The sequence below is a fragment of the Lynx rufus genome, unplaced genomic scaffold, assembly GCF_022079265.1.
Source record: "Lynx rufus isolate CCGP_SWC_20201006 ecotype Redwood Valley unplaced genomic scaffold, mLynRuf1.p SCAF_20, whole genome shotgun sequence".
NCBI classification, from domain to species: Eukaryota; Metazoa; Chordata; class Mammalia; order Carnivora; family Felidae; genus Lynx; species Lynx rufus.
The window spans coordinates 2,777,332-2,787,097 of NW_025814835.1; the positions used below are offsets into that span (position 1 = coordinate 2,777,332).

Sequence of the window (9,766 nt, forward strand, 5' to 3'; positions counted from 1 at the left end):
AGCCAAAATCAAGAGTCGGGCGCTCAACTGACTGAGCCGCCCAGGTACCCCAATATTTTGAATTATTTTAGTGGATTTCTTTTCCTGCCAATTTTCTTGGGTGTTACTGAACATTATTTCTTCAAAACTTTAGAATTATTTTAACCAAAAAAATCCCTTTAAAATATTATTGAAGTTTTTTAAATTTAAAAAGTAATTTTGAGATCATTAATTTCTTTGTAATACTCTTTCTTTTCCTGAAATGTCTTCCCATTTATTGAATTTTTCCTGTTCAGTGAATTTTTGGAGTTCCCTGACCCCATCAAGGTCCTCGTTAATAATTCTTTTTCTTTTTAAGTTTATTTATTTTGAGAGAGAGAGAGTATGAGGTGGGGGCAGAGAAAGGAGAGAGAGAATCCCAAGCAGGCTCCACACCGTCAACACAGAGCCCAGCACGGGGCTTGAACCCACAGACTGTGAGATCATGACCAGAGCCGAAATCAAGAGTCCAGTGTTTAATGGACCGAGCCACCCAGGTGCCCCTGATAATTCTTCAGTGTATCCCTGAGAGGTGTGTGTGTGTGCGTCTATGTGTGCGTATGTGCACGCATGCACGCGTTACTCAAATTGCAAAAATCCACCCCTACCCACAGAGCTTTGCTATTTTAATAATACGTTTCTTTTCCGTGTGTTTTAAGTAACCAAATACGTTTCTTCAAGTCATTTCTCTCACAGTCACTCACTTTAGCTGATACAGAGTGAAGGATAATAATAGCACAGCCCTGAGGCCGACACCGTTTCCAGGCTACCACCTTTTCCGCGGCATCGCTCTGTCCTTGGTGCCAGTTGCAATGAGATAACGCCTTGGTGTTGGCATGCAGAATGCAGAATCTTGAGCAACACTTTGTTTCCAATGTGTCAAAATCCTACAGACAGGATTCCTTCAAATCATTGTGGTCCAGTAATTTCACAATGGGATGCTGTCTTCACAACGTAACCAGAAAAGTAGGAGAGGTGTGGGCACATGGGCTCCCATGAGGGCATGACAGTCCGTAGTTGCTCCTGGCCTCCCGTCTCGCTCTCCCTGCAACACCAGTGCACAGACGCACCCACCCGCAGGTGGTACACACTCGCTACTCTCAGCCGCCTTCCTTTATCTTTGAATCGAGCCTGCACACCTCTCCTCCTGGTGGAGTCTTCCCCACCCTGCGTGACTGGTTTCTGCCTCCCATGTGCCCTAGCGTTCTGTCTTCTTGTTCTTTACGTGCAGGTCACAGTGGCAATCGTGGGATGGTTCGTGTAGTTGTGTTTCTTATATAACGTTCTGTAAAGAATGAAGTCGTGTCTCGGTTACTGTTGCACTTTCTGCCCCGAATAGCATGAGCAAATGTTCACTGAACGTTTGTTAAATGAAAAGAAAGTGAAATGTTGGAATCACCTAAATGCCCAACCGTTACAGTACAGTCAGGAATACTTTCCTATCGTTTACATTTTTGTTTTCATAGTTTTTTAGTGCCGAGGGAAATTGCCTCTTCTGATAGCATTAGTTTTGTGAAAACCAAAACCAAAACATGAAAGTTGCTGGAAAGAAATACACCAAAATGTTCACAGTGGTTATTGCTAAAGTGGAGAACTATGTTCTTGTATGTTTACTTTAAAATAGGCATGTATTAGTTTTATAGCCAGAAAAATATAGTTTTTGTTTCGTTTTTAAATTGATTTAAGCCTAAGTTATGGAAAAAGTACCTCTGAGGCATAGGGAAGTTGCAAGTAAAACCGGGTTTAAAAACAGAGATTTCAGTAAAATATTTTCAAGTTTTATTTCTTTTGAGGGAGAGACAGATCACTCATCTAAGAGCAAGCATGAGTGGGGGAGGGGCAGAGAGAGAGAGAGAGAGAGAGAGAGAGAGAGAGAGAGAGAGAATCTCAAGCAGGCTCTGCTATCTCAGAGCCCAACATGGGGCTCGATCCCACAACCTTGGGATCGTGACCTGGGCCAAAATCAAGAGTCAGATGCTTAACTGACTGAGCCACCCCGGCGCCCTTCAATAAAACAGTATTTTAAATGCTCCATTTGAAGAGAAGCCTCATCAAGAGAATGGATAGTAGCTAGATGGAGCGGTACCTTCCCAAAGGACCACCGTCTGACAGAGAACAGAATAAAGCACAGCAACACATTCGCAACAGACAAAGCCTGCAAGAAAACATATAGTGCTGTTGATAAAATGAAATCAGTGTATAATAGCAATCCTACAAATGTTTAAGATATGTAAAAATGTGATTGTTTAGGATACATACATGTATTGTAAAGGTACGAAGAAATACACAGTGTGACATGTGGTGATACGAAACTCACAAGAATGGTTTCCTTTGTTGAGAGAGGGGTTTGTGGCTGAGGAGAGAGAAAGGGGGGGTTTGATTTTTTTAACCAAGTGGTGGATATGGGTGTTATTGCAAAATTGTACTTTTGTGTACGTTGTAATATTTTATAGTGTCCTGAAATTTCACAACATGTTTTGAAATAAAAGTAAAACTGAAAGGAATCTGCCGCTAACTCTTTCGTAAACAAAGATTCTTTTGTGAATAGGGGCAGCATGCTTTCTGTGGTCTGTAAACTCAGATTCTCTTTCACTCTCCCTCCTTCCTTCCTGCCCAGTCTCTCTCTTTCTCTTTCTGTCTCTCTGTCTCTCTCTCTTGCTCTCTCTCTCTCTTTTTTTTTTTTTTTGGCTGTCTTTTATTTTTATTTTTTTAATTTTTTTTAACGTTTTTTATTTATTTTTGAGACAGAGACAGAGCATGAACGGGGGAGGGGCAGAAAGAGAGGGAGACACAGAATCGGAAGCAGGCTCCAGGCTCTGAGCCGTCAGCCCAGAGCCCGACACGGGGCTCGAACCCACGGACCGCGAGATCGTGACCTGAGCTGAAGTCGGACGCCTAACCGACTGAGCCACCCAGGCGCCCCTTGGCTGTCTTTTAAAGTAGCGTATTCTTTTTAACAGCACTGTTTTTACTAGGAAAGTTAGAAATACCATGAAAACCACCAGATAGCTATTATTTGGTCACTGGTATTGTAGATCTGCCTGGTCTGATTATAAGAACTTTTAGGAGTTGTCTAGTGCTTTAAGTTATTAGTAATTTAGATTTCATTTATGTAGATTTTTAACTTGGCATGTACTCCTAGTAAAGCAAAGAAGAAAAAGAAATCTGCTTCTCTCGCTCTGTTGGATTATGATTGATCTCATTTTTCAGGATCAGCTATTCAAGGAAAGAGCTGGACGGCCCTGGCTTACAAATTTCTAATAACTTGCACTGTGTCTGCGAGAGTCTAAATTGTATGAAAGGGGAGGAGGCTCTCCTCGGAGCATGACCGTGCAGTTTAGAAGTGCTCCAAGGAGAACAGAGTGCAGTGCCTTCCCTCTGGTTCCATAACGTGAAGGAGAGAGGAGGCAGAGCTACTCTTCAGGTGATGGAGTGGTGTCCATTCTTGAAAATAGAGGATTAGCTTTGCAGTGCAATAGGTCAGAGTTTTTATTTTGCAAAGTGCGATTCCGTTATAGCCTTCTCGTCTCCCACGAGCTCTGGGATTAGTGTTTGTTATGCTAGGAGAATATAATAATTGCTTAAGTATAGGAAAAATACGTTTGACAAACATTCATGCTAGAGAAACAGGAAAGATGGGATCCTTGACCCAGTGCGGAACTGCAGCTGGTCACTTAAGCCCCTTGCTTGTCTGCTGATCCGCTGATTATCTTCTCACCTAATTTTAGCCCAAAGGTTCAGCTTCCACCCCCTCCTGTTTTATCATTTCTTTTTCTCCTGTTGACCTACCTGTGAAGATACCAAGTAGAAGCAAAATTGCTGAAAGGCAGAGCAGAAGAAGAATGATCCTGGGTCATTCGCTGAGGAGGTCGAGACCCTGACAGCTAAGGGTTAACCGCAGCTGAGGTGCCACAGGCCACGGAGAGCACGTGGGCACGCTCACGTGCACACACACGTGCAGCACTCACACTCATTCGCACACTCAGGCGTACACTCACGGGCATACACACAGAAGCACGCTCTCACCCCGGCACACACGGCCCTCCCCCGCCCAGCACAGCCTCCCACCGATGCCGCCGCAGGAGTCTGGAGCACACGAGATGGCTCTACAACCGCGTCCCTCAGCTGAGAACTGACCCACTTTCACCAGGTTGACAGAGGTGAGGAGATGAGCCGCGGAAGTGGTCCAGACAGAAAACCCGTGACCAGAACGAGATCCTCCCGACCCAGGTTCCCGGACGGCGTGCCTCCGTGGCCGGGATGGACCCGGCCCTCGTTTACTTCACCTCACCTTAACCAGGAACCTGGACCCACACACGCCCAGCGAACTGGCGCCATGTGGCTGATTGGGACACTTCAGCTCTCCTGAAAGTTGGTGTTGATCGCTTCAGAAGACACCCGCAGGCAACGATTCGCCGTGACGGTTAAGATGGTCAGAATGATTGGGCTCCCCAGCACACAGATGCATCCCACACCGTGCCTCGGCTGGCTCTTGGATTCAAAGGTCCAGTTAAAACTGGTCATCTGGGAGTGTGGCTTACGTGCCCATGTTTACAACCTCAACTCTTGTCATGTGTCTGCAGAGTCCCCAACAACAAATCAATATCCTGTAGTCTGGGGGAAAGCAAGAACAAACGATGCTTCAAGAACCGGGGCTAAGTTGCGAATGCCCAGAACACAATTCGTATACCCAAAACGCGTTGCGGCCACAAACTGCTGTGGCACAAATTTGGACTATTTTAAGTTTCTTAAAGTCTCGTTTGCAAGTAGCAAAAGATCCTTATTGTGAAAGATAACTTGGTTCTCTTGTTTATATTCAAGAACCAGCGCAGATTAAAGTGATCTTTTAAAAGGGCTTGAATAGGAGAATAAGTATTGGTGTCCCGTTTGTCTTATTTCAATAATAGTCACTATGGAAACGAATCACTGGCCTATTTCTTTTCATACCTCCAAGTAAACAATAAGGTTTCCTTCCACTTTTCCGTGTATCCTGTTTCCTTTGGAAGAGGGATCTCTGGTATAGAGTGTCTCCAAAGCACTTCTTATTGAAATCTATGGTTCTTCCCTGCATGATTATTTCATTTGTTTTAAACACTCTCAGCCTCGCTGTGGAATTCTGTGAAAGCCACAGGTGGTGACGCGAAGCGCCCGGTGCCATCCTTCAGAAGACCGGGCTCACGCGCCTTTGCTCAGAGCTGGAGAACCCAGTTGCTGCCGGATGCAGCCGAGGGCCAGAGGACGCTCAGACACGTGACAAAGTGCCCAGCGCAAACAGCCAATGGACTTTCCCTTTCATTTCCCCTTGTTCCACACCAGTTCACGATTACAGACCAACGGGAATGTCTCCCAGGAGCACTTGCCATGCTAGGCTGCTGATTCGAGAAAGAACAAGCGAAATACTAGCGTGTGTCCTCCCTTCCTGTCCTCAACCCACATCCGAAATCCATTTTATATCTGGCTGAAGCCAGAAGTTCTAAATATAGAGGGTGTGCCCTCCCCGGCACTCCCCAGTCTCTCTGCGGGGCTGTCTGTGAATCCACAGCCCATGTTCGCAGGGGCCCCATTAACCCAGCAAGTGTGGCCCCTTGGCGTTGGTCCACAACCCCCCATCTCCAAGGACACACTCCTGCTAGCGTATCAAAAGGAAGCACACTGTGTGTAACTCTATTTGTTGCTTGCTATTTTTATGACCTGTGAAGGCCTTCTCTTCACTTGTTTACTGCATGACATGGAAAATTACAGATATATGTAGATATATATTTTTAAAGGCATACACACAAAAAAAGACATAAAAGACAAAAGCCCCATACAGCGGCAGTTCCCTCCAGCAGAGGAAGAGAAGATACTTTAGCGGTGTTCTGTATTAACAAACATATTACAGAAACAGTAAAACGGCCGTAGTGCTTAATTGTTTTGTCTGACAAATCTATTTTTAAAAACGGAAAGAGGTCAGACCTAGGATGTCAGTGCCTGAAATGTGCCACAGGCATCTTGGGAGAACTCTCTGAGATTTCACTACAAATGTTACTACCTTTATGCCCTTAAAGAGCTGTGATTTTCCAAATGGCCGTGTCAAGATGACAACAAAGTAATTGCTTGGAAAGCGGGAAAAACTTAATCAGCCTGAGTACCTGGCAGATTGTTGCAAGTGTGGCTCCTACCGTCTACACGTTCCTTTGCGCAGGCCCTTTGCGGTGTGGCCTGGCATCTCTTCCCACTGAGAGGCAGAGTCGGTTTCATCACCCTTCAGATCTGGGCTGGCCCCGTGACTCTCTCCAACCATCGAATGTGGCAAAGTGAGAATGTGCTTTTTTTGGCCACCGTCACAAGAACAAGCCTGGGAAGTGTCCTGCAGGATGAGGGAGCACAGAAGAACCGAGGCATCCCAGCTGACTCACAGCTGACTGCGGAGATGTGAGGGCGCCAGCCCAGCCCAGACTGCTGACTCATAAAATCATAACTAAATAGGTGGCTCCTATTTTAAACTACTAAGTTTTGGAGGAGTTTGTTACACAGCAATAGCTTAGCTGATATACCTTTTCTTTCTCCTCTTTACCAACACCCCCATCCCCCCCCAGAAAGGCTTATCGCCATGCAGAAAGGCCTTGTCAGAGAATCGGAAGATGTAGGTGCTACTCCTGACTCAGAATAATTTAGCTGTATGACTCTGAACTTGTCCTGTACCTTTCTGAGCGTCAGTTTCCTTGTCTGGACGTTTACATCCAAGATGTTTCTGGCTGGAGCATCCGTACGAAGGAAACTGCCAGGCAGCTTGGACTTTTCCACACGCTGGCGTGAATGTCTTTAAGAGGCGTGCATAACAAATCTCATTACAAATGTGTCTTTTGATCAGTGGTCCCACTTCTTTGCCATTCTGCCATGGAAGTAAACACCGAATACACTGGCAGTTATGCTCAAGGATGTCTAGTTCAGGATTATTTGTATGGCAGACGTCAAGAAATAGCCTGAATGGCTATCAAGGAAAATGAACAAATAGTGCTATATTCATACTGTAAAATATCATGCGGCTATTTAAAGAATTCTCCAGAAGAACTTTCATGGTAATTTTTTTTAAGTGAAAGAAGTGAGGTTCGGGGTACAGTACCATTTTTGTAAACAAAACAAAACACTTATATGAGTGTGCAGTTTCATATGCTTATTTGGCCACTAAGAAAGTTCGGAAGGACACAGAACATGCTGATTTCCTGGGCTGGAGACAGATTTCTAACAGCAAAAATGTGCAAACAGCCTCTGTGTTTTTAGGTGGAAGGGTTGGATTAATTTAATGATGGCACTTCCATATGGTGAAATAATACTCAGCTGTTAAAAGTGATGATACGTATTACATGAAAACAATTACATACATCTAAAATAATGGTATTAGTGAATATGAAACAACATTAAAGGAAATAAAAATGCATGATCCCACGTATTTAGAAAATCTTCGGGACAAAGACACACCAAATATCCATGGTAATTTTTAATGATCATGAGCTTATAAGTGGCTTACCCTTATTTTCATGGATCTATGTTTTCTAATTTTGCTAAAATAACATGTATAAAAGGGGAAGGAATGGGGCACAGGCAGAAACGTTTAGCGATTCAAAGGTGTTGAGTAAAAGAAGCAGAACCAAAGGGGACTGGATCCTTCATAAACGCAACCACATCCCTAAACAACAAGGAGGTGAGCATACTTTGAGTTGGAAATCACAGTCTGTGAAAGACAGCTTGAGATATTTAGCCCAGTGGGCTGAGCAACCGGCCGTCTAGAATGTTTTTGGCTCACACAATATGATTAGAGTGGATGAGATAATTAATATTTATAAAGCACTTTCATATCCTGCAGAAGAAGCTGTTGTGTAAGATAATACTGTCTTCCTGAACTCAGTCCTTGTGTCTTTCTTCAAATGGGCCCAGGGCCACCTCTTCTGATTCCCCCTTGAAAGATCACCAGCTTATCTCCTAGTCAGCATGCTTTTTGGTTTTCTTAGACAAGAAAACCTGATTGGAGAAAGAGGTTACATTCCTCTTCACCGTAAATTATATACATCCAAACCAGAAACTCTTTTGCCTCTGGAGACTATGTTTGTACTTGGGCAGATGCTGTTCATCAAAGTATTAGCTTTGAACAAACTCCTTCTCTGCCAAGTTTAAAAGACCCCGGACACGACAGGAACTTCTAATGAAGACAGATGATTCCTCATAGATTTAGACTGAAGGCAGCTTGGATTAGGTGTGCGCCACGCAGACTGGAAGGGGATGGGTTGTTTCTGGGGTGCGGCTTCTCCCCCACGGCTACCACCAGCCACCAAGCCACTCTCACCCCAAGTCTGGAATTCACACAAACAACTAGTCTCTGGATGGGAAACTCACTGACATTCCGCCTAAGTCCATCGCCAGGCAACTTACGAGGAAACGGAGCATTCTGAGAGTCCCTGGCCCCTGGTGAACTTGCCCTTCCCTGCGGACAGCCGTCTTGCCCCTTCCTTCGCCTTTGGCGGGTTCTGTAAGGGCTTGTGAGTGATACGGGTCCCTCCGTCCCACTCAGGGCGTTATCATCACTTTGGCTTTTGCTCTGGGAGAAGCAGCCGCCATTACTTCTTCCACCCAGTCCCGTCGTAGTCGTAGCACACTGACCAAAAGCATTCCGACCACAGAATATGTCACTTCAGGACAGAAAGCCGCTGGATGCAAAGTCTGGCAACTTGTTTCCATCCTTGCTACCCTGGGTGACTGAATAGTAACAGGCTGTGCAGGTTTCTCCACAGGCCCCTGAGTCCCACACATTCCTTTCTCGGGAGTCACTGTGTGTGATTCCTTGGAAGAAAAAGTGGACATTTGAGTCGCTTCCTTTTCCCTCCTGCTAAAACTTGCTTCTCAGTCCCTCATCTTGCTCACTCAGTCACTGGTCCTGGCTCTCCTGCTTTCATATTTTAAACACACATTTTATCAGCGTGAGCGGCGGGACACCGTGACTCTTTGCACCACAGGAATGAATTCTTGTCATGAGAGTGAAGCCTCAAACATCACTCTTTTAAAGTGTACTCTGTAAAAGCAGTTGTTGTTTGGGGGATGGTTTGTGGCCAGGAGTTTAAAAATTTCCCCCAGAAACGACATTCCAGAAACAATGAAAACCACCCCAGAGTTGGGCAGTGTTACCTTTATTTAACTGCAAGTACTCACAGTTCTGCAACTGTGAATGTTCCCTTTTTCTGGGTGTAAAATGTCTGGGTCCATGGAAAAGTTAGTCCTGGGCTGCGTCGGGACAGGACGTTTGTTGTTAGAAGCAGCATCTTTCCTGCCGGTGGGCCGGTTGCATAACTGGCAGTTCCCAACAGTGCTCGTGCTGTAGTCTGTATAAAACAGTTACCAAATTAGAAAAAATAACCCTTATGAAATATGCTGTGTGCTGAATCACATCTAGATATTAGCTGAGTGAGTAAAAGTACACTTCCTAAGAAGTCAGACTCTTAGGGGCGCCTGGGTGGCTCAGTCAGTTGAGCGTCCAACCTCGGCTCAGGTCATGGTCTCACGGTTTGTGGGTTCAGGCCCCACGTCGGGCTCTGTGCTGACAGCTCGGAGCCTGGAGCCTGCTTCGGATTCTGTGCCTCCCTCTCTCTCTGTCCCTCCCCTACTTGTGCTCTGTCCCTCTCTCCTTCACAAATGAACAAACATTTAAAAAAAATTTTTTTAAAGGGAAGTCAAACTCTTAGCACAAGTGAGAAAATGATCGTCAACATCATTAACT

At 45.1% G+C, this 9,766-nt stretch overlaps 1 long non-coding RNA gene across 1 annotated transcript; it reads right to left on the minus strand.

The window, feature by feature from the left end:
- Nucleotides 1-631: 631 nt before the first annotated feature.
- On the minus strand, nt 632-6,276 carry LOC124517048 (uncharacterized). Its single transcript, XR_006963285.1, has 3 exons — nt 6,150-6,276; nt 4,310-4,632; nt 632-1,303 (listed from the first exon to the last, which is right to left on the minus strand). It is a non-coding gene; the product is annotated as an uncharacterized LOC124517048 (long non-coding RNA).
- Between the last annotated feature and the right edge of the window lie 3,490 nt (nt 6,277-9,766).